We start from the raw sequence: 25,209 nt of genomic DNA, 5'->3' as shown, positions 1-25,209 counted from the left end.
TCTAAAGCACTTTTATTTCTGAAAGCTTTTTATGTCTTTTTATATCTCTTTAGCATATATTAAATTTCTTGGGAGCAGTGGCCAGGATGTACACTTGATGGATCACTGGGGTGGGGAGTTTCCCCCTAGGCCCTTGTTTGGTTTTTTTTTTCCTCCCCTTTAAATTTAAAAAGAGGTGTGATAATTGTGCATTAGGTAATGCTGGAACATGAATCCTGCAGATGCAGCTGTTTGACAACATTAACATGGGGGGTTTGTACCATTGTTAGGGAAGTTAGCAGAGATTTTCCAAGCTGAGAAGGACAGCCTGCTGCCAAGCTCTGGCATCTCTCTTAAGAAATCTTTTGCTTCAAGGATGCCCTGAGCAAAATGATGACTGTAATCTTTTCTAAAGGCACAAATGGCCTGTTTTCTCTTGCATAGCATTCAGAATGGGACTCCTTGTTCCAGCCTGCCTGCTCAGGTTTTTGTGGTGCTGGGTTAGGGTTTTCATGTGGTTTTTCTCCTGGGATAAAGTTGTGTACAGTGAATATTGATTATTCATCCCATGTCTGGGTCACTGTCTACATCTTGAATTTGACTCAGAGTCTGTGTAAATGAGGAATGCATTGAAACAAAGTCAAGGATCCTTCAGTGACTTGTTTCTCCGAGTTCAGTCTTCTGAGACCTCTGATGAGTCTGGCAGGGCAGTGCCTGTGTGCAGAGGGGCAGGGAAACAGAGTCCCAGCAGAGCAGCAGTGCCAGGGAGCAGCAGCATTTGGCCTGTTGAGAGCTGCTCTTTTTCTCCTGCCACCCTCCCCTTCTGGGCCTCGGCTGAGGCCTCAGTGCTCTGGGCCTTGGTCCCTGGGCTGGGCTGGGTCAGTCCTGTGGCCATGGCACTGCTGCCATGAGCTGGGCTCCACTGCACTCTTTCCACCACACAAGGGGCTCCATTTGCTCCGGGCACAGCCTGAAGCCTCAGCTCTTCTTCTCCAGGGCTCTCAGGAACAAGGCCAAGGAGCAGACTCTCCAGAGGGTCCTTGCCTTGCTGGTTTCTCCCTGGAGTCCGTGTGCTGCCCTCAGGGTCCCACTGTGGGGGCTGTGGGGGTGAGGCTGCTCCAGCTGGTGCTGGTGGTGGCCAGTGCCCCTGGAGATGGCAAATGGGGCCTGAGGAGCCCGGGGCCGATTCTCTGCTGCTGTGCTGGGGAGCGGGGCTGGCCCTGGGGCTGCAGGAGCTGCCTGAGCTGATGATGTGCTGAGCATTGCAGACCCAGAGGGCCTGTCCCTGAGCTCCATGGCCTCCATGTCCTGCTGCAGGGCCAGACCTGAGTGTGCTGCTCTGCTGGGCTGGGGCAGGGGCAGGGAGATGGGGGGACCAGGGAGGGGCTGGACTGGGCAGTGCCAGGGAGGGGAAAACCCCAATGTTGAGCTGCAGTGTGTGAGTGGGCAGGGTGGGGGCTCTGCCCCACCTAGGGCACTTCTGGAGTCCGCATTTCCTTTGGCAGCACAACTTATCTCAGACGAGATAGTTTTCCAGAGTTGGCTTTTCTCTCTCTTTCCCAAGGTTTTCTTTTTTGTTTTTGTTCCCCTGAGGGAAAAAGGGGGAAGGGAAGCACATGTTGATCCCTGGTTTTATCTGTATACAAAAGGGAGTTGGGGCGGGGGAGACAAAGCGATTTCTCCCTCTATTCTCTCTCTTTTATCCCATTCCCGCCTCCCTCGCCACACCCCGGGCGACTGTTTCACCGCCGCCCCTCCTCGCCCGTCCCGCGGGGCAGCTCTTTCAGCTCCGGGGCGGCGGAGACTCCCCCGGCGCGGCCCTTTGGTTTCCCTTGGTTTATTCTCCGGAGCTGATTCCGTTCCGAGCTCGCCCCCCCTCTCTGGCGACCCCCGCCAGGGCCCGTCCCGGGGCGGCTCCTTCAGTGCCACGGGCGGCGGGGACCCCTCGGGGCGGCTCCCCCAGGGCCCCGCCCGCCGCCGCCGCTCCCCGGGGCCCTCCCCGCTTCCTGCCGGGATCGGACACCGCCGGCGGCCCCGGCCCTGCCGGGCTCCATCAGCCTGAGCAATTGCTGCCAAGGAGGGGCCGGGGGCTTCCTCTTGGCCTTCGTCTCCCTGGCGCTGGGGCTCGGCTTCTACCTGCGCCAGAAGGTGAGGGGGGTCCCAGGGGGTCGTGTGTCCCCCCAGAGCGTCTGTGCCCCCCCCGGGGACCCCCCACCCCGGTGTCACCCCCTTTTCTCTCCCCACAGAGCTCCTGAGCCGGCGGCGGCCGCAGCCCCTCCCCGGGGCCTCGGGCCCAGCCTGGACCCCTCCTGTCCCCGTGAGGATTTTGGAGGGGTCGTGTGTCCCCCCCTCCCCTGCTGCTACTCCTGATCCCAGGAAAGCTTCCCAGTTCTCCCCAGTCCCGGTTATTGGGGGGCAGTGGGGAAGGGGCTTAGGGGAATCCCAAGGGGTGGAGCCGAGTTTGGGGGGGACAGAACAGGCCCCGGGATGGATCGGGAATGGGGACCCCCCTGTGTTCCCCCCTGTCAGCCCGCTCTGGGGGGGCTCTGGGAGGGCACCTGCCTCTCAATAAGGCACCCAGCACACTTTGAACACCCTAAACCTCCACACAGGCTCTGCAGGACTGCCTAAACATACTCAAAGCTCACCCAGGATCCCACCCAACCCCTTCTCTGGGGGGACTTCTCTGGGCACTGGTGGTGCTGGGAGCCCTCCCGGCTGTGGGCGAGGAGCTCTCGGGTGAGTGGGGGGTGGGAAGGGGGTGGTCAGTGGGAAAAGGGGGGTCAGAGGGGACAAAAGGGGTGGTGGGACCCCAAACTGAGTGGTAGGGGAGTGGGACCCCTCAAAAGTGGAGGGGCACTGAGGATGCCCTCTGGAGCCCTGTCAGAGCCCTGACACTTCTGGGGTGACTCCAGGAACAGCCTTCACTGGCCCAGGGACATTCATCTCCCCAGCCTCACACACATCCCCTGCAAATGGCCCTGTCTCCTCCATCACCCTCCTCTGCCTTTCTGGCCTGGCCCTTTCATTCCACACCAGCAAAACAGCCTGGGCACCATCTCACCTGGGCACTCAGAGGGCTTCTGTGAGCAGGAGGGGCAGATTTCTCTGGAAGGTGCATTTGTCCCATGGCAGAGGGCACAGCTCAGAGTGTGAAAACACTCCCAGGCACACACATCCTGGAGAGCTTTTTCAAGACAAAAATAGGAAGAGGAAGAAGAAAAGAGGCAAAATTAGAGAGATGAAAGGTGCCCAAAAATCAGGAACTTCCTCTGAGCCAGGTTTCCATAACTGAATCACTGATGGGATATTTACTTTGATAAGTAGCTGCACAAAACTATTCATGTACAAAATGAAAGAATCAGCTTAATAGAATATATAGAAGGTGTTGTCAATGAAAACAAGTGGAGAAAAATTGTTGAGATTAAAAAAAATGAAAATCAAAGGTCTGTCAATGCTGGCCAGGAAGCCTTCAGCAATTATCAAGAGTCCTGTTCTGCAGAGGTTTCAAGTGTCCCCTAAATTCCACACTCATGGCTTCAGGCCATGACTTGCCAGAGCAGTGCCAGAGCTGGTCACTGCCCAGAGATGCCCTGGGGCAGCTCCAGTGCCCAAGTGGGACAAGTGGCCCAGGGTGTGTGGGAGCCCTTTGGAGCAGGAGCTGTTGGGCAGGAAGGGCCCATGTGGGGAGGGTCAGGGAATCCCCCCCTGCAGCCCTGCTGCCCAGGCTGAGGAGGGTCCTCTCCAGCCCACAGCCCATCGTGTGCCCTTGGGGGCTGCGCTGCCGGGGCTGTTCCCGGGCACTGACTGGGGAATCTCCCGGGGTGCCCCGCGCGAGGCGGGGGCGGGGCGGAGGGCGGGCAGGGGGCGTGGCCGCGCGCTGATTGGCTGCGGCGGGGGTGTCTCCACCCGCAGCGCGCGAAGGGCGCCATCTTTGGCGCGTGGGGGATTCGGGGGCGGCGGCCCCGGGAAAAGCTGCGCTTGGGTGTGTGAGCTGGGGGGGTCTGCGGGGGGAGCGGGGTCTGGGGATCCCCTCGGGGGCTGCGGGGAGCGCGGCTGGGGGTGGAAAGGCTGGAGGGCTCGGGAGGGTTTAGCGGGGGAGTTCGGAGGTTCCCGAGGAGATTTTGAGGGGTCCCTGAGGGGGTTCGGTGTCCTGAGGGGCCCCGGGGGGGGGGAGGTTGGCGGTCCCTGAAGGGGTTTGGGAGTCTCTCAGGGAGTTTGGGTTTCTGAGGAGATTGGGGGGTCACAGGTGGGCTTGGGGGATCTCTGAGGGGGTTTGGGGGTCCTGGGTGGGTTTTGCAGGGACCTTTGCAGCAGTTTTTGTGGTCTGTAGGTGGTTCCAGACGGCTTTGAGGCTCCCTTAGAGGGACTGGGGGGATCCCTGACTGGGCTTGGGGGATCCCAGGTGTGTTTTGCGGGTCACTGAGAGGGTTTAGGGAGCCCGGGGGGGCGGTGGTGGTGAGGTCTCTTAGGGGATTTGGGGGGTCTTTGAGGACGTTTCGGTGGGTCCTGGGGTGGATTTCTGAGAGGATTTCAGGGGTTTTGAGGGGATTTTGTGGAGTCCCCTAAAGCCCAGCAGTGGGTTCAAGGGGTCCCTCAGCCCCCAGGGGAGAGGTCCTAGGGATGCCCCCCAAAATCGGAGGGGGGAGATATACTACATCCGGGTAAGGGGATCCCAGTGCCCCCAGTATATCCCAATAACCTTCCAGTGACCCTCAGGATGGCCCAGTAACCCCCCAGTGACCACCCAATGTATCCCACTGAGCACCCAGTTGGCCCCAGTTTGGCCCAGTAACCTCACAGTGTCCCCCCTGTGTGTCCTGATAATCCCCCAGTAACTCCCCAGTTGTCTGCCAGTGCCCCCCCAGTGTGCCCCAGTTCGCTCCCAGTCCCTGCCAGTGCCCCCTGGTTCCCCGCAGTGTGTCCCATATCCCCCAGTAAACACCCAGTGCCACCCAAAGCCCCCCGACTGTCCCCAGTGTGTCCCCAGGTGCCCTTGGCCTTTCTGTGAACATGGCAGGGAGGGGGAATGTTTTTGGTGTCAGAGGGTCCAGGGTGGGCTCCTGGGGTGAGATGGAGGGTTGGGGACATCAGGGATGGGGTTTGGGGACAGTGGAATTGGGGGAATTATGGCCATGGAGAGGCCCTGGGGTCATTGGAGACACCAGGGGGGTCTCAGGGATTTAAGGGGGGAATTAGGGACACCAAGAAGGTCTTGGGAACCCCGGGGGGTCTCAGGACTCACCTGCTCTTGGTGCTGCCCCTCCTCTTTCCCCCTAGACATCATTAACCCCCCCAAATGTCTCCCAACTCCCATTTTCTTTTAATCCCCTCCCCATACAGATCCCTTTGACCTCCCAAGACCCCTTTTAACTCCCCTAAATGAACCCAAAGCACCCCAAAACTCCCCAAATTCCTATCCAACCCCCCCCTAGATCCCCTGAAATCTCCCCCAGCCCCGCCTCAAATCCCTTCCAACTTCCCCCCCAAAGAGGGATCACCCGGCACCCTGGGACAGGAACACAGTGGGCTGTACTGAGGGCACTGGGCTGTACTGGGAAGGCAGTGGTGGGGGCTCAGATGTCCCAGGACAACGTGGCCCAGCTCCAGGAGAGATCTGGGGAGCAGTGAGGAGGTACTGGTCTGTCCTGGTCTGTACTGGTTTGTACCCCCAATCCCCAAAGCCCCTCCCCAGCTCCCCCAGGACCCTCTTGCACCCCAAAGCCCCCCAGGCCCCCCCAGGCCCCTGACTTGGTCCTGCTGCCCCTTGAGCATCTGCAGCTGCTGCAGAACCAGGCATTTCATCAGCAAATGTGCAGGTGACACCAAGCTGGGGGTGTGTTGATGTGCTGGAAGGCAGGAGGGCTCTGCAGAGGGACCTGGCCCAGCTGGATCCATGGGCTGATTGCAAGGGGATGAGGTTCCAGCAGGCCAAGGGCCGGGTCCTGCCCTTTGGCCACAAGAAGCCCCGTCAGCCCCCCGGGCTGGGGCCAGAGTGTCTGGAGAGCAGGCAGGCAGAAAGGGAGCTGGGAGTGGGGATGGACAGGAAGCTGAAGAGGAGGCAGAATGTGGCCAGGTGGCCAAGAGGGCCAATGGCTGGTGGCCTGTGTGAGGAAGAGTGTGTCAGCAGGAGCAGGGAAGTGATTGTTGGGCTGGAGTGAGCGCTGGTGAGGCCACCCCTGGAGTGCTGTGTCCAGCTCTGGGCCCCTGAGTTGAGGAAGGCCCTGGAGGGGCTGGAGCAGGTGCAGAGAAGAGCAGCGAGGCTGGGGAAGGGAGTGGAGCACAAGTGGTGTGAGGAGAGGCTGAGGGAGCTGGGGGTGTTGAGGCTGGAGAAGAGGAGGCTCAGGGGAGACCTCCTGACTGTCTGCAAGTCCCTGCCAGGAGGTTGGAGCCAGGGGGTGGGGCTGTTGTGCCAGGAAGCAGCAGTAGGACAAGAGGGCTGGGTCTTGAGCTGTGCCAGGGGAGGTTTAGGTTGGATATTAGGAAGCAATTTTGTACAGAGAGAAGTGAAAAGAGCGGGTGGGACCCCCAAAGGGAGCTTGAGGGGCGGTGGGTCACCCCTAAAGGGAGCTGGGGGGAGCCGGGGTTTTGGGGGCTGATGGGAAAGGGGTGAGACAGGGGGTAAGAGGAGGGGGGAGAGCGGGAGCGGGATGGTGGGGGTGCCTCGGTGTCCCCATGCCTTGATCCCTGGAGTGTGTGGGAGGCTGGAGAGAGGGAGGAGCTTCAAGAGCCTGGAGAGGGGGGGCATGGAAAAGGGGAAGTCTGGCCAGTGGGGACCCCTGGGATCCCCTAGGACAACAAAGTGCAGAACCTGGAGAGGGGGAATGTCTGGGAATGCGGCATCCCGAAGGCGAGAGTCAGAGGAGAAGGGACCCCTGGGACCCCCAACACTCCCAGCATCCCTAAGTGGGACCCCAAGCATCCCCAGAGGGGGGAAACCAGAGAAGGGGAACTCTTAGGAGAATTTTTTTGGGCTAATCTTCATATTTTAGAGTATTTTTTAGCTGAATGTCAACTTTTTGCGGGCAGGAGTCTTCTCACTATTTCTGAAGGGCTTTTGCCTGAATCTCGATGATTTGGGGTTTTCTGGACTTAATGTTGGTGTTTTGGAGGTTTTTATGATCACAGGATGCCTGGTGAGTTCTAGAGATGGACTTGGGCAGGAGGAACCCCCAAGCCAACGCACTCAGCCCTTGTTTTCCCCCCCATCAGGATTTGTCCTTCCCAAAGCTTGGGCGGATGGAGGAGGAGGCTGCGAGGAAGAGGAAGATGCCTTGGGCCCCCCAGGCAGGTGAGGAGGAAGTCAGTGTCCCTTTGGGCGGGTGTTGTGCTGGCTCTGTCAGCCGAGCATGGCCCCGGCTGCAGGACAACCCCGCTGGCGCCGCCGTCCTGCCGGGGCCGGAGTTGGGGGGATGTCCTTGGCCTTCCCTGTGGGCCGGAGGCAAATCCCCTGCCTGTCCTTCTTGCTTCCTGCCCCAGGCCCCGAGGTGAGGACGGAGAGCCCGGAGGACAAATCCCCCCGTGAGACCCTGGTGGGAGAGGCCGTTTTGAAGGGCTCCCCGGTGCAGGAAGGCAGCGGGGAGGAAAAGGGCCGGAGATCCCCCCGCAGGAGGGGCTCCAAAGCCATCCCAGGGTGCTCTGAGGAGGAAAGAGCCAGCCTGTGCCGGGAAGGCGGCCGGAGCTTGAGGGGGAGCTCTGAGCTGGTGATCCCTGAGCAGCCTTCCAGCAGGGAGAAACCCTTCAGGTGTTTGGAATGTGGGAAGAGCTTTAGGAGGAGCACCAACCTCCTCACCCACCAGCACATCCACACTGGAGAACATCCGTACACGTGTGGTCAATGTGGAAAGAGCTTCAGGAGCAACACCACTCTGATCCAGCACCAGATTATCCACAGTGCGGAAAGGCCTTACAGATGTGGGGAGTGTGGGAAGAGCTTCAGGCAGAGCTCCAGCCTCTGCATCCACCAGCGCATCCACACTGGGGAACGGCCCTACATGTGTGGGGAATGTGGGAAGAGCTTCACTGACAGCTCCAACCTGATCCGACACCAGCGTATCCACACCATGGAACGGCCCCACACGTGTGGGGAATGTGGGAAGAGCTTCATGCGAAAATACCACCTCTTCACCCACCAGCGCTTGCACACTGGGGAACAGCCCCACACGTGTGGGGAGTGTGGGAAGAGCTTCAATGACAGCTCTGGCCTCCATGTGCACCGTCGCATTCACACCGGGGAACGGCCCTACAAGTGTGTTGAGTGTGGGGAAAGCTTCAGGACCAGCTCCAGCCTCCGCTCTCACCAGCTCATCCACAGCGGGGAACGGCCCTACAAGTGCTTGGAATGTGGGAAGGGGTTTCAGACCAGCTCAGATCTCTTGAAGCACAAGCCGACACACACAGGGGAGTGGGCCTTCCACTGCACCTACTGCGGGAAGGGCTTCAACCGGAACTCCACCCTTGTCATACACCGGCGCATCCACACTGGAGAGAGGCCCTACAAGTGTGGGGAGTGTGGGAAGAGGTTTAAACGCAGCTCACATCTCATCCAGCACCAGCGGACACACACGGATGAGAGGCCCTTTCGCTGCACCGACTGTGGGAAGGGCTTCAACCAGAGTGGTAACCTCGTCACCCACCGGCGCATCCACACAGGGGAGAGGCCCTACAAGTGTGGGGAGTGTGGGAAGAGCTTCACCGACAGCTCTGGCTTGACCTCACACCAACGGACCCACCAGTAAGGGAAGCCCTACCAGTGCCCCGACTGCAGGAAGAGCGTCGGCCTCTGCTTCCACCTCGAATGAAGCCCCTGATGCTGAGGCAACCCCTGGAGTCCAGTGACTGTCAGTTCATCCCTCTTGACCACAAAGGGCCAGTCCCCTTTCCCAGGGGCAGCTTCTTCCAACAGAATCCTTTTTGGGGGTGTGTGTGGAGATTGCTGCCTTGGCTGGGGACCCCCCAAGGTCAGTTCTGGAGGTTGAGAGCAGAGATCTCCCCATGAGCATTGGTTTGGGGGAGTTCCATCCATCTCTAATTAAGAATTATTGCTTTTCTGCCAGCTTGAGTAGAATTGCTTCAACAATTGCTTTAGTGTAGAGCACTGTCCTGTCTTATCCTGTACTCTGGTAGTTTTAGTGTTTCTATTGTGCAGTAAATAATTCTGATGAAGTCTTTTGTCTGATCATTTGTAACCCTAAATAAATTTCTTTCTATGAATCGATCTGATTTGCCATCATTAAACCTGGAGGACAAAAATGATTCAATCACACCTCTGTAATTCCTCTGAACTGAAAATGTTGTCATTAATTCAAGGCTGAGATTGGATCCAGCAGCCCCCGACACCCCACAGTCAGTTGGGAGCTCGGGGGGCCAGCCCCTTTTGCCAACTTGCCTGTGCCCAAAGACCCCCCATGGGACCGTCAGACCCACCAGACCACCCCCTCTTTTCTACCCTTCTCCCTGTTTCTCCCATTTTCCCATTGTCCCCTTAATCCTCATTTTCCCCCCTGAACAGTTTTTGGGTCCAAATCACCACTTTTTGCTCCCTCTCCTGTGGACACTGAAGGAGAAAATGAGGCTGCACACACAGAGTTCCATTTTGGGACTTGTCCTCCCATATTTCCGGCGTCCCCCTTTCCTTGGGGTTCCTTTGGAAACAGCACCTGGGCTTTGTCTTTTAGTCCACTGGAATTCCCAGCATGGCCCCAAAGCAGGGCCCTGATCCCACACATTCCCCTCCCCTCATGTGCTGGCTGTGTTCAGCCACCAGACAAAAACACAGGCTGCCATGCAGAGTGTTCCAAGTGGTTTCCACTTTGGCAAACAGCACTCTCTTGATGGAAAACACCAGTCAAGGCCAAAACACTCCTTTTGGGTCCTGATTAACTGAATGCAGCTGCTGCGGCCTTAACTTGTTCCCACAGAAATTCTCAGGGTTCTTTTGGTTCCAGGAGGCCCCACATGTCCCAATGGCTCCTGGATTCCATGAGCTTCCCCAGTCTCCAAAAGTTCCTTTAGTTCCATGAGGCCCTGCAGTCCCCAAATGCCCTTTGGATTCTCAGAGATTTCCCATTGTCCCAGGGTCCCTTGTGCTTCAGAAGGAGCTGCAGTGGGACAGTGGCCCCTTGGTTCCGTGAGCTCTGCAGTGTTCCAGGAATCCTTGGGTTCCAGGAGAGCCTGCAGTTTCACAAGGAGCACTTGAATGCAGGAGGTTCTGCAGGGTCCCAATGGCCCCTGGATTCTGGGAGGTTCAGAAATATCTCAGGGCTGAGATAAATGGGATTGTTCAGGCTGGAGAAGAGAAGGCTTTGTGCTGACCTGATTGTGGCCTTGCAGTGCCTGAAGGGAGCCAACCAGAAAGATGGAGAGAGACTTTGGACAAGGGCCTGGAGTGACAGGACAAGGGGCAGTGGCTTCACACGGATAGAGGGAAGGGTTGGAGGAGATAGTAGGAAGGAATTCTTGACTCTGAGGGTGCTGAGATGCTCTTGAAGGCCCCTCTCAAGCCAAAGCATTCCATGATTGTGGGACTGGTGGGTGAGGTGGTGGTTGGAGCCGTCTGGGGCACAGGGACCCAAAATGAGGGAGTTTTCCATTGTGGGGGAAGGAAGGAGGGGGCAGCAGAACTGACCCCTTGGACACCTGGCAGGCAGGCTTTGGCTGGAAGCTGGTGATGGGGAGCTGAGTGAAGCCCCCACAATGCAGGAGGAAATGGTCAGTGACCTGCTCTGCCAGTGAGACCCCCCCAAGTGCCTGGGCCCACATGGGATGCAGCCAAGAGTCCTGAGGGAGCTGGAGAAGGAGCTGGCCAAGCCACTCTCACTCATTCCCCAGCAGTGCTGCACAACTGCACAAGTCCCAGCTGACTGGCAACAAGCACATGGGATGCCCATGCACAGGAAGGGCCAAAAGGAGGATCTGGGCAACTCCTGGCCTGTCCCATTGACCTCAGGACCAGGGAAGTCCATGCAGCAGATCCTCCTCAGTGCCATCCCATGGCAGGGGCAGGACAACCAGGGGATCAGGCCCAGCCAGTGTGGGGTTGGGAAAGGCAGGTCCTGCCTGACCAACCTCATCTCCTTCTCTGACAAAGGACCCGCTCAGCAGCTGAGGGAAAGGCTGGGGATGTGTCTCTCTGAATTCCAGAAAGCCTTTGGCACCATCTCCCCCAGCATCTCCAGCACAAACTGGCTGCTCATGGCTTGCCCGGGGAACTGTTTGCTGGGTGACAAAGTGTCTGATGGCCCAGGGAGTGGTGGGGAATGGAAGGAAATCCAGGTGGGGCTGGTCACTAGTGGGGTTCCCAAGGGCTCAGGGTTGGGGCTGCTCCTGTTTAACATCGTTGGGGATGATCTGGGCCAGGGGATCGAGTGCCCCCTCAGGAAAGTCGTGGACAACACCACGTTGGGTGTGAGTGTGGATGTGCTGGAGGGCAGGAAGGCTCTGCAGAGGGATCTGGACAGGCTGGATCAATAAGGCCAAGTGTCAGGGCCTGCCCTTGGCTCCCAACAACCCCTGGAATGCTCCAGGCTGGGGGCAGAGGGGCTGGAGAGCTGCTCAGCAGGAAGGGACTTGGGGGTGCTGCTTGACAGGGGCTGGATATGAGGCAGAGTGTGCCCAGGGGGGCAAGAAGGCCAAGGGCATCGTGGCCTTTGTGGAGAAGAGTGTGGCCAGCAGGAGCCGAGAACTGATTGCCCCTCTGTGCTGGGCACTGGGGAGGCCCCACCTGGAGTGCTGTGTCCAGTTCTGGCCCCTCAGTGCCAAAAGGCCCTTGAGGGGCTGGAGCGTGTCCAGAGAAGGGAACGGAGCTGGGGAAGGCTCTGGAAAACATGTCTGCTGAGGGACAGCTGAGGGAACTGGGCTTGTTGAGTGTGGAGAAGGGGAGGCTCAGGGGGGACCTCATTGCTCTCTACAATGACCTGAAAGGAGGTTTTAGTGGGTGTGGGGGTCGGTCTCTTCTGCAAAGCCTTTAGTGACAGGAAGAGAGGAAACGGCCTTAAATTGCGTTGGGCAATGTTCATATTAGATGTTAAAGAACCCTTTTTCCACTGAGAGAGTGTTGAGGCATTGGAACAAGTAGCCCAGGGAGGTGGTGGAGTCTCTGGAAGTGTTCAGGTGTGTGGTGGGTTGACTTTGGCTGGACACCAGGTGCCCTCCCAGCCGCTCTATCACTCCCCTTCCCAACAGGACATGGGAGAGAGTAAGGTGGGAAAAACAAAATAGTGGGTTGGGATAAGGCAGTTTATTCAAAGCAAAAAGCAGAACAAAGCTTGGTCACACAGAAGCCAAAGACAGCAGGGTTTGTTCTCTGCTTCCCATGAGCAGCCATGGTCGGCCACTCCCGAGGAGCAGGGCTTGGGTCCGCGGGACGGTTCCTCAGCAGGCAGCCATGAGACAATGAATGCCCCCCTCCTGCTCCCTGCCTCAGCTTTTAGAGCTGAGCTGACCTCCCATGGTCTGCAATGTCCCTTGGGTCAGTTGGGCTCAGCTGGCCTACTTGGGTCCCCTGCCAGGCTCTTGCCCTCAGCTAAGGAAGGAATGTCCCAGTGTTGGTGCTGTGCTCAGCAGTGGCCAAAACACTGGGGTGTTCCCAACACCCTTCCAGCTGCCAATGCCAAGCCCAGCCCTGGGAGGGCTGCTGTGGGGAACTGAACTGCAGCTCACCCAGACTCAACCCAAATATCTATGGCACATATTCTATAGAATCCATCCTTAGGTGTTGTGTGATAGATCTGTAAGATATTACAAACAATAAGCAATAATAAGGCAAGTGTCCTCCTTAGGGACACCCTCCCCCCAAAACTACTCGCTGGGTTTGTTCCCCAGGGGTCTCTGCAGCAGCAAGCACAGCCCCACACTGACTGCTCTGGGCTGTGCAGGCATTTGTGGTTCTGCCTGTCTCACACACCCCCCCAACCTTGGGATGGATCTGGATGTGACTGGATGTGTTGTCACAGGGGAGCTGTGATATCATGGGGAGGTGTGATGTCACAGGGACGATGTGATGTCACAGGGGAGGATGTGATATCACAGGAGAGGTGCGATGTCATATGATGGATGTGAAGTCATAGAGATGTGATGTCACAGAAAGGATGTGATGTCATATGATGGATGTGACATCATAGGGAGGATGTGATGTCACAGGAAGGATGTGATGTCACAGGGAGGATTTGATGTCACAGGGAGGATTTGATGTCAGAGGGGAGGATGTGATATCAAAGGAGAGGTGTGATGTCATATGATGGTTGTGACGTCATTGGGGAGATGTGATGTCACAATGGAGGTGTGATGTCAGAGGGGAGCTGTGATATCAAGGGGAAGATGTGATGTCATGGGGAGATGTGATGTCACATGAGAGCTGTGATGTCACAGGGGAGGATGTGATATCACAGGAGAGATGTGATGTCATGTGATGACTGTGACGTCATGAGGGAGATGTGATGACACAGGAAAGATGTGATGTCACAGGGGAGCTGTGATGTCGCAGGAGAGCTGCTTAAACCAACCATCATGCTATGAAGTTAGCAGTCTATTAAAAGATTGCAGGCATGATGTGAGCTGGGGCCTATGGGGGGACTAGACACTTTCTTTGCTTTTCAACACAGGGCCCTTCTTCCATGAGGCCCAGCACCCCATGCACTGTTATTTATAATCTTGTGTGGACTCGTAAACTAAGAGGTTTCCTTCACATGTTGCAGTAGTTAGAGAGGAGAGAGAGAGATTCAAAACAATCCTTGCCACTTGCTATAAAACCACTGGGACAAAACATATATAAACAACACCCATCTCCATGAAAGACAATAAAACATAATATCAATAACTATGGTATTGTCTGGCAACCTGACAGCACTATTCAAACTATACAAGCAATCCACCCTTTCAAAGCCTTTCCAGTCTGGATATGATACAGAAGTTTGAGTTTGTTTTTCAAATTTTAGCTAATTCATAATACAAATTCAATTATATTATAACCCTCTATACTGGAGAAAAATGCAAGTTTTGACTCTAACTCTGATCCTCGCCCACCAGCAATACAACACCACATACAGAAAGAATAAGTTAAAACACATTGTTGGTGACAGAGACTTTCTTAACTCTGGAATAGTAGATTCAGGGATCTATTAGGGCAAGAGGCCTGCTATATAAGAAAGAAAAAACCAATGCATTTTGTTCTTCAAGATACATGGCCTGCATTGAATGGCTAATGCATGGCTGTAGTTATTGTTCTGATTAATACAAAGATGACAAAAGCAATTAGAAGAGTTTCTCTCATTTACTGTGTTCTGCATCATCTTCTCAGTCTCGGGCTTGGCTCACCAGAGCCACAGATTGGCTCCTCTTATTCATGAGAATTACTAATGATAGATTGAGAGTGAATACTTTTTGATTTGTGATATAACTAAACGAATAAGGATCACTTGAAGGCATATTAAAGGTATTGCTAGTCATATTAATTACAACATCAGGTGCATCTCAGGTCTTTTCAATACAGACTATACATTTTTTGCACTTGGGATCAAATTAAAGATTTAGTTTTGTTTTCTCTCTTTTTCCAAAATTCTAATCAAGGATGGAGAAGACCAGATTCCAGCTTGCAGCTGGTTCTTTAGATGTGATCTATATTATCTGTTTGTATTCTTAGGGTTTTTTTGTCTATGAAATTCTGGTAAGAGAACAAAATTCACAGCATAAGCAGCACAAAGGAGAGCAAATAACTAGTTGTAAGATCATGTAAAAATCAGCTGAGTAAACTTTTTAAACACAATTCTAAAGACGTGATCAGCATAATGCCAACCCAGGGTAAGGCCTCTGGCTTTAACCACTTGTATTCACTGCACCAGCTGTGGGGGTGTTTCAAGAAGACAGTTCCCCCACTCCTGCAGACTGAGGGTCTAGAGAAACCCTGAGCAAAGAACACACAGAACCTGACAGGGTCACTCCACTGTCACGGTCACTTCTCAGTTTATAACAGGGAGATAGAAAGATGTTTTATCTAAGAGTTAAGGAAATCCTCAGCCTGCTGGCTTTCCATTGATCTTAGTTGCAAAGTTGTAGTTTTTAGAAAGCAGGGGGGTTCTACACCCCACCCCCAGCCCCGAGAAACTGGTAATTTAAACTTTTTTGAGTTCGGCCAGAGGAGGTTTAAGCCTCCCACTCGGTTCCTAGGCAACAAACTATCTCTATTGTGTGAGCTACTAACACCTTATCTCTTTCTCTGCTAAGGCAAAGGCCAAGTTTTGCAAGAGGGCTTTTTATCCTTTTTGTGAAAACCCTGTTTGTTTGTGGTTTTTTTCTGAATACAAAGTTTTGGCAGAAGGTTTTTATAGGGGTACAATACAATCAAGAAGGCATTTCACTAAAACTTTTGTACAAAGCCTCATTTCCCGGAAAAACTCCCTAAAACTGTCTGCATACTAGCTTGCAGCTAAACGCAATTCTTTGGTTTTAAGTTATCTCCAAGTGATTAGAAGGACTAAAGAGAGAGATTTTGCTTTCTTTTCTCAACCACTTACATGCTTGGTTTCTGCGGGGCAAATCCCTGGTCTCTCCCTAATTTCCAAATGGCAGGAGTTAAAAGATGGAAACGAGAACTATGGAAAGGTGTGTACCTGTTTGTTTTAAATACTTATTCCTCAAGAGTAACAGAAAAGGGAAAGAAGACTCTTTTGTTTCTCTTTCTGACTGCAGCCTCTCCTGCCGTTCTTACTCACTCTCCCCCCCCCTTCCCCGCGGGGCGGGGAGGAAGAGGGAAAAGGCTGGAGCTACTTTTCGTTTCTTTTCTTGCTGCCGCAGTCCCCGCCGAGCTCGCCGTCGCTCTGCTGTTCCCCGGGCCGCCCCGCACGCCGTGGAGCTCCTGGGGACCCCCGCACAAGTCTGGCCGGCTCTGCAGAAGCAGCTCCCGGCGCTGCCGCCCGCTCCGCCGCCGCCTCTGTCGCTGGGGTCCCTCTGCCGCTCCGCCGCCTCCTGCCCTGGCTGCCGGCGCTGCCTTCCCCCGGCACGCCGGGCTCAGGCAGCAGTTGGAATAACCCTAAAGTGAATTTCTGTGCTCTTGTGTTCACCTGAGACGCTCTAACGGGAGGAGAGTCTCCCGGACTCTCATCTCTGGGGTTTAACAGTGACTAACAAACTTATGGTCGCTTCTCCACACACACACAGCCCCCAACACACACACACGCCAGCACGGTACCGTCAGCAACACTGTGAGCTCACGGCGACATTGGACACACAACACAATTAACAGGAGAGTTAACAGAGATACGGGAAGGCAGTTCTCTAGCCTGCCTCTCCTGTCAACGAGAAGTGGCACTTTTCCGGGGTTGCTCTGTTCTTGTTTCCCTCTGGGGCTGCTCCGTTCCTGGTTTTTCGTGCATTGCTGCTGCCGGGCTGTCCTCTCGCCGGCTCCCGGGCACTCCGGCCCTACCCGTGCGGCGCTGCCGGCTCTGCTCCGCCACGCCCTTAGGATTCTCCAGCAGCCGGAGTGGATCTCTGGTGTTCGTCTGCACCACAACTCCGCGCGGGGTGGCAGCGGCCACGATTGGAACGCGCCCTGTTCGATCGGTGCAGTGCACGCTGGGCAGCGATGTGCTACCCCTTCCAGCAGGGCGACTGCATGGCCGAAAAGTCTCCTATCAGCGGCGAGGAGGGGTGGCCTTTCTCTTTTTACTGTCTCTGAGGGTGATTTGCTGGGTTTTTCTTTATTTTCTGACTTGAAGTGTGGTGATTTTTTAGAAGCATGATCTTTTAAAGTTTTAAAGACGGTTCGCCACAGTTTCAGGATGCTGGCAGCCTGCTTAAGAGACTCAGTGGCTGCATTAAAAAGCACTCCCCCTGCAGAGTCCCAAATGTCTGTACCAAATGCTGGCTGAGCATCCTACCCCATTTCTTTTACACCAACTATATAAGGTGCAGAGCACACATTTCTGATATCTCACACCGTGCTTCTCTAGTATCTCTGTTAGCACTATGCCAGCAGATTCCTCCTCCACGGATATCTGTGCTTCCATTATTTATTCCCCAATGGCTCACCTTCTTTCCAGGTGTCTGTAAGTCTTGACTTACTTTTCGGCTCTAAGGTCCGCTGACAAATGCTCCATTGGGGTTCCATCGTCACTGCTCTGAGGTCCACAGTCACTGCTCTCAGGTCCACGGCAATAAATCCCCTCCCTACCGCTCTATGGTCTGTGGCAAATCTTCTGCAATAAATCTTCTCTATCACCACTCTAAGGTCTGCAGTCTTTCCAAGGAATTCTCCTTGCAGTAAATCTTCTGCACAATAAATCGCATCAGGGTTCACCAATGGACGACAGCCAAGAATGCACTCAGATAGCAGGGAAAGGCACATGGCTATTTTATTGCTCTCAAATGTTTCTTTTATACTCTTTGTATACTATTGTGCTACAACATAATTGGTTAAAAGTCTCAAACATAAAACACTGTAGATACTTTCATTGGTGACACAGAAGACACTGTGCATACTTTCATTGGTGACACTACACACATTTGGATTGGTGACCTTTGGTCTCGGCTGCATTACATTTGTTCCATCCGGCATTGCAGTAAATATTTCCTTAGAGTTGTTTACATTCCTCTGCAACTTCAGAGCTGCAACTGCTCAAATTCAAGGCCTACCATCCAGTCATTTCCCACAGGGAGGTGTGATGTCATAGGGGAGATGTGATGCCACAGGGACAATGTGATGTCACAGGAGGACAGGACGACACAGGGATGATGTGATATCACGGGAGAGGTGTGATGTCATATGATGGATGTGACACCATAGAGCAGATGTGATGTCACAGTGGAGGGGTGATGTCAGAGGGAACTGTGATGTCACGGGGAGGACTTGACGTCACAGGGATGATATGAGATCACAGGAGAGGTGTGATGTTATATGATGGATGTGATGTCATATGGGAGATGTGATGCCACAGGGGAGCTGTGATGTCACAGGAAGGATGTGATGTCATAGGGGAGATGTGATGTCACAGGAAGGATGTGATGTCACTGAGATGATGTGATGTCACAGGGGAGCTGTGATGTCACAGGGAGGATGTGATATCACAGGGCAGGGTTGATATGATATTACAGGAGAGATATGATGTCACAGGAAGGATGTGATGTCACAGGGGAGGAGGTGACATCATAGAGAAGATATGATGTCACGGGGAGGATGGGATGTCACAGGAATGATATGATATCACAGGAGAGATGTGATGTCATATGATGGATCAGATGTCAGCTCTGGTGTCACAGGGGAGGTGTGATGTCATAGGGGAGATGTGATGTCATGTGATGGTTGTGATGTCATATGGGAGGTGTGATGTCACATGGGAACTGTGATGTCACGGGGATCACGTGATGTCAAGGCTCCCAACCTTGCTCCAGCTAAAGCCATGGAATTTCTCTTTGTTTCCCTTGGGTTCAAGGTCAGGCTCTTTTATTTCCATGGATGTCTAGAGATGAGTTAAGGGTAGCTCAGACCTTTTGGTGAGGAAGGAGTTGTTTACTCTGGAGTATTTGAACTCAGCCTTTGTTCCTGGTTTCTTCCCACTCTTTCAGAGCAGTTCATTTCCCAGGGGGAAAGCTCTGATTCCCCAGCACAGTCAGGTTCTCCTGAGCTCAGGATCTTTCACTGGTCTCATTTTTCTCTGGTATTAATTCTGTGCCAAATTCTTGCTTCCTAGGTCAGAGAAATGTTAGAAGAGAGAGAATCTCACCTTGATCTTGGACAGAACACTTATAGACTTCTTTATTCTATTGAATTCTTCCCTTCTAGTTCTGGATGACAGGACACCCATGCGGAAAGTCCCTTTTCTGGTTTTCAGGACTTAAAAGAGATGCTTTTCTGATGTGGGTATTTATTGGAGTGTTATTGATTCAACTGGGAGGGTTGAATTGAGTGTTCCTTGCACCTTTAAAAAGTGCAACCCCTTTAATCTGTTGTTTTAAAACCCATGCATTAGATATCAGATGACATAAAGACAGCACATAGAGATAACCCTGATGTAAGTGATGGTTCCAGTCATCCCGTGTATGGAGAAAAGATTTCCAAGGCTTTGTTCCAAGGCTGGGTGCACATGGACTGGGGAGAACTTTGCCTGCCGGAGCCGCTCTCCCTGCACCGCCAGGAAGAGCAGGGACCGCATCGCCCCGGCCGCAGCGGCGCAGAGGCTGCTCGGGAGGTGACAGTGTGCTCGAGGGAGATGCCCACTCGCTGTCCTTACTGCCTGCACAGCGCAGGGCTGGGGGGAATTGAGCCAGGCAGGAAAAGGGAATGGCGGCGATCGCACGGTGCTGAAATGATACGGGAAGTAGCAAACAGCCTGGCTGGGGGGAGCACAGTTTGGGAAGGGGGCGCAGGGAAAACCCACTGTGATGTTCCGGGGTAAATAACAGAAAATAAACAGAGGAGGGTCCCCTTTCAGATATGGTTTATAGATCAGTGCACTGTGTTTAGTGTAAGATAGCTTCAGAAATGTAAGAATGCAGTTTCTACAGCTTTTACTACAGTGGCATGTTTTTTATAAAATATGTAAAGAGACAATAAGTTGGGTGTTAGGTTGGGCTTTTTTTGGGTTTGTTTTTTTTTTTTTTTTTTTTTTTTTTGTTTGTTTGTTTGTTTGTTTTCTTTTTGGTTTTTTTGTGGATGCTTTTCCCCCCAAAGTCTCCCCAAAGGAGCTTTCTTGAATGTCCCTTCTTACAGCTAATTTAAAGGATTAGATTAGATAAGCCTCTTAGAGTAGATGCATTTCAATGAAATCAGGGCATGTGTTTTTTTGGCTCTGGTGTAAGATTCAAACTAATTTTTTTCTTCCTCTTTGGCTCAATTAAAAGCCATCTTAAAACACTCCCAATATATTGTGTGAGCGCAGGGCTTGAAGCGCATGGGATTGAATGGACACAGAGAAAGAACTAACATTCAGAAACATATCTGCTTCCCTGTCTCAATTAATAAACCCCAGAGTTTGACACATAATTAATATCAATAGTAATTGTGATTTGACTATATATTGTGACAGGCATATGCACATGTGAGCATAAGGACATATGAAATAGGTATTGTAGTTTCTGCAGTTCTTGTGTTATGGGTGAGGGGAGAGAGGATTCGAGCTAAAAATTGTCTGAACATTTTGAGAGTGCAGAGACATCTGTCTGACCATCACTAGGTATGCTTTGATTTTCAGGGAGAGCATGTTAAAGAATGCAATGACTTAAAGCCAGCTGCAGTCTTGAATTTTTGCTCTTTCAGCAATAACAATAGCACTAATAATTACTAATAGTTAATGAGCTAACAGATGCAATAACTATATCTGGCCATTTTGAGATATATGTTGGTTTAATAATTTTTAAAATGATCATTACGTTCATAACAGGAAATGTCCCTTAACCTCTGATTAAAATGTAACATTGACTAAAGGATTATAGAGGGGACTTAATTTTACTGACTGTTTTAACAGTTATCACAGCTGTTGGAAAAGGAAAGGCAATTGAAACACTCCAAAAAAGGGGGGTGGGGAGGCAGAACGAGAGCAGTTTAATAAATTTAAACATGGTCTCTGAATGCCAAACATGAAATATTGAGCAGATCTGTAACTCCACAAAGCTGCTGTACACTATGTACTTTTGCCTTTTGTGGCTCACTCTGTTTCATTCATTTGAACACTGAGCAGTTTCCCTACTTTCTCCATTTAAAAATGTGCAACAGTGTTTAAATGTGGAACAAATTCAGCTGTTCATGTGCCTGGAGTTTCATCTTAGAATGCAACTGATAGAATACTCAGCTGACAGGAAATAAAGGTTGTGTAGAATGGCTGTAACATTTCAAAAGTGGACACAGGTGTCACATCCTGTGAATGCTGCAGTGCAGTGATGGTTGCTGTACATATTTTATGTTTTTCTAACTGTTCTCATGTTGTGATGTGGGAATGGTGTGTGGGGTTACCCTGTGAGTCTGTCTGGGTTATGTCTGTGTAGGGATGAACAGGAGTGTGTGTGTAGATTCCCATGCCTGTGTGTTTGTGTGTGTGCAGGGGGATTCTGTGCTAAACTCGTTGAGCTACGAGGTGCACAAAGGACCCCCTTGCTTTCTAAATTCCTTCTCAGAGAGGAGCCTGGGGGTGGCTGGATCCAATCTCAGACTCAGATTTTGGTTTCAATTGAAGGAATTATAGAGGTGTGATTCAATCACTTTGTCCTGCAGGTTTTAGTGATGGCAAATCAGAAATATTTCTATAAAAACAATGATTTATTATGACAAATGAACAAAAAATTGATCAGAAAAGTGAACAGATGAAAGACCTTAAAGAGAATTATTTACTTCAAATTATAAAAGCCAAAAACCCCTAGTAGTATAGTGTAAGATAGGATAGTGTCGTCTATCAAAGTAACTCTATTAAAGCAATTGGATCAAAGCCAGCAAAAAGAAACAATCCTGAAGCAGAAATTGAGGTAACTCAACCCACAATGACAGGGAGTAGTTCTCTCTCTTTCACTTAACCCCTGGGCAGTGACCATGAAGAGCTGTCCCTGCTTCATGGCAGAAGCTCCACACACTTCAAGGAAGTCTGTGGAACAATCTGTCCCATGACAGTTGGATGGGGCTTTTATAGTTATCAAGGGTTTGACTGCCAGACATATTTGCAGGTCAGGGAGCAGCTAATCTGTCAAATCCTGCTTCAGAAAGCAGGATGTGTGTTTGAAGTTTAATGAAGCATTTTGGGTTTAGCATAATTCAACATTAAAAACAGCACCTTGACACCAGCAGTAACTCATCACAGTGAGCATTGTTTGCATTCTCTGATCATTTTTTAGGTATTGTCAGAGCAGAGCATCCTGCCAGAAACGGCCCCTTGATTTCCATGAGGTTCCAAAAACTCTCAGGGTTCCTTTTGTTCCATGAGGCCCTGCAGTGTCACAATGGCCCCTTGATTCCACGATGTTCCAGAATATCCCAGGTTTCCCTTGGCTCCAAGAGGCTCCCCAGTGTCCCACCGGCCCCTGGATTCCAGGAGGCCCTGCAGTGTCCCAATGGCCACTCGGTTCCAGGAGCCACAGCGGCTGCCGCCGGCGTCTGTGCCCGGAGCCGCCGCTCCCACGGGGCTGCCGCACTCACCGCCGGGGTTGCCGCTCGCGCAGCCGCCGCTCTGCCCCGGCTGCACCGGGACCCGGCACCGCCTCGGGCCTGCGCTGCCGCCTCAGCGGCCACAGGGACACAGGGATGGGGGACCTTTGCTCTGACACTGAGGGGGCCTGGCTTTGTTCTGCTGGGGTCTGGGCTTTAGGAAAATTGCTGTTCATTTTCATGCTCCACTGGAACACCTCCTGAATTCCAAAGGTTTCCTAATCCAGGGGAGGGGTTTCTATGGCATCTGAGGTGCTGCCCCTCGGGACACATTGTCAATAAACCATCCAGCTGACTGGGATGGGTGTAAGAGCTGGGGAACACAGGATAATCAGTCATCCCATGAAAACCTTGGAATATTCCCTGCCTGAATCATAACCAAAATGGAACAGTTTGGATACAATTCCCAAATATTTGGGAAACTCCAGTCATTCCTGACACCAGGATGGAAATTCAGCAGATCACTAAAGCCAGTCCCCTTGGGATCCCACAACCAGCGGGGCTGAGGGAGGCCCTGGCAGCTCCCCAGCACCTCCCTCTCAGTGGGACACCTCTGGCAGCCTCTCCCAGCTCGGGAACCCTCCAGTTTGCAACACTCCAAAGACCCTCCCTGATGCCCAGGACAATTCTGATCCCCCTCAACAAACACTCCACCAATTGTGACCCTTGTCTGTTGGGAAACACAAAGGGATTGGTGGAAGTGTTTCTCTGACAACAAAGAGAATTTTGGAGAAGCACCTTTCCACACCCAGCTATTGATGTGTCCACACATCTCTGCCTGGGTGTGGGTGTGAATTGACTGTGGTGGGAATGTTGTTCTTGGGAATCTAGAATTCAGTCACTGTTAAAATTGTGGCAAATGCTATTGAATTGCTTGAAAACTGCTCAACTGGTCAATGATTAAGTGCTACTAGTCTCTTTTTCCCCCTTTGTCTTTGGATCAAAATCCTTTCCACACTGACCCTCTTGCATCCCAAGTCTCTGTGGAAATCATTCCTTTTCATCAAAAAATATATATTTTTTCGTGATGTCCACTTTAAAATCTTCCTCCTTAGCTACATTACAAAACAACTCCAATTAGCTGTAGAAGTCTTGATGACTTGAAGACAATTAAAGGAAGGGAAAAATAATTTGTTTTTCAGTGTTTTAATGGGTCCCACAGTGTGTTTGGAGTTGCATCAGCTGTCAGTCCAAGATGGGCCATGTCAGAACTGGTGAGGTTGGGGGGTGAGGAGCAAGGTTGATCAGACAGGGTCAGTGTGGATCTCCTGAGGAGACACTCAGCATCAAGATCACTTGGAGAACACCTCTGTCACCTCTTGTCTGAACTAAAAAATGTCCATCATTGAATTAAAACAAAAAAATTACAAACTTGGAAGACTTGTTTTCAAATTGCCTTGAAGACAATTAAAGGAAGACAAAGAGATCCTGAGGGATTTCTGGAATTTAATGAGCCCCACGGTGTGTTTGCAGCCCAGCCCATGGTCCTGAGGTGCTGAGAGAAGATTGAAGAAGCTGCTGAAGAAGTCAGAAGCCAAACTCCAAGTGCCTTGAAGCATTGCTGGGCCCCACTGAGGGCAGGCACTGCCAAAGCCTCCCCAGGGACTCCTTGGAGCAGCTCCTTGGAGGCCAGGAGTGCAGGCAGACAAAGGCTCTGGGCAGGCCCCTGCAATGCTGAGCAAAGCCTGCCTTGGTTTTGTGGAGCACAAAGGCCAAGGCCTGAGCCCCAGGCCCTGTCCCAGCAGATCCTGTCCCTCCCGGCTGGCTCAGGGCTGTTTGGGGGGCACTGGGATGGGAGGGGGAGGAACAACAAAGGCCCAAAACTGGGCAACCCCTGCCAGGCTCCTGAGGGAGGGGCGAGGCAGAAACCAAGGGCAGAACCTGCCAGGAAAGTGGCTTGTGGTGGCCTGAGTGGCAGAGGCAGCTGCCAGAGGCAAGGGGACAAAGGCCTGGGTGCCTTTGGGCCTTGCAGCCCTGCCAGAGCCCTTGGCCATCTCTCCTGCAGGCTGTCCTGCCCTGGCCCTGCTGCTGCTCTGGCCTTGCAGGCTGCACACACCCCTCCTGCTTTCCCACCCCCCTCCCAGCAGCATTTCTAGACCCTCCCTGATGTCTCTGCACCAGCTCTGGCTGTTCCCTGGAACACAAAGCCATGGGCTGATCCTGACTCCCTCTGGGTCACCTCTTGCAGGACAAGGGTCCCCGTTGAGTGACATTTCTTTTTCCTCACCTTCAGTCTGAACTTTCAATGCTACTCTTTGTGGAGATTTCATTCTATTTCCAATACAGAGAAAGGCTCCATCCTGTCAGATCTCCTCTAGACCCTCTCCTGTTCTTCCTCATTCCTCCAGAATGGGGAACCTCACAGACAGACAGACCAGTCCAGATGTGGTGACCCCAGGGCTGAGTCCAGGGGGGTGACAACTCCCTTGTCTGGGTGCCCACACTCTCCCTAAGGCAGCCCCACGTGCAGTTGGCCTTAAATCAAGGGACCATTCTGATTCTTTGTAACATCACGGAATCAAGTGGCACCGTGACACTGCAGGGCCTCATGGAACCAAAGGAATGCAGGGACACTGTGGAATCTCATGGAACCAAGGGACCATTGTGACAAGGGCCCATTCCATGACTCTTTGGAACAAAAGGAACTCTGAGACATCTCAGAACCCCGTGGAACCAAGGGGCCACTGTGCCTCCCCAGAACTCCATGGAATCAAGCAGAGCCGCTGCCTCCCCCCCACCTCTACAGGGACCGGAGTCGCCGGCTCTGCCCCGCTTGGACACCTCTGGAGTCAGCGTGTTCTTGGGTAGCACAACTGATCTCAGACCAGAGAGTTTCCCACATTTTGCTTTGCCCCCTCTCTCCCCTGGTTTTGTTTTTTTTTACTTTGTTCATTCAGGAGGAAAAGGGGAAAGAGAGGCACATGTTGATCCCTGTTTGTACCTCTTTACAAAAGGGAGTTGGGGCAGATGGGTAGAGAGGAGGCTATTTCTCTCTCTGCTGTTGCTTTGAATAGTTCTGTTGGTATTGCTGTTTTTGCTGCTGTATTTCTTGTCAGTAAACTCTTATTGTTTTCACCTCTACCTCCTTTTATTTTGTCTCCTTGTACTGGTGG

The 25,209-nt window shown here is 52.6% G+C and overlaps 1 pseudogene; it reads left to right on the top strand.

The window, feature by feature from the left end:
* The window catches only part of LOC135404942 (zinc finger protein 850-like), a 317,904-nt pseudogene that overhangs the window by 250,879 nt on the left and 41,816 nt on the right, over positions 1-25,209 (top strand).

This window comes from Pseudopipra pipra, chromosome W (genome assembly GCF_036250125.1).
Source record: "Pseudopipra pipra isolate bDixPip1 chromosome W, bDixPip1.hap1, whole genome shotgun sequence".
Taxonomy (NCBI): Eukaryota; Metazoa; Chordata; class Aves; order Passeriformes; family Pipridae; genus Pseudopipra; species Pseudopipra pipra.
Note: the sequence above shows the minus strand (reverse complement) of the source record. Positions and strands in the feature narration are given on the sequence as shown.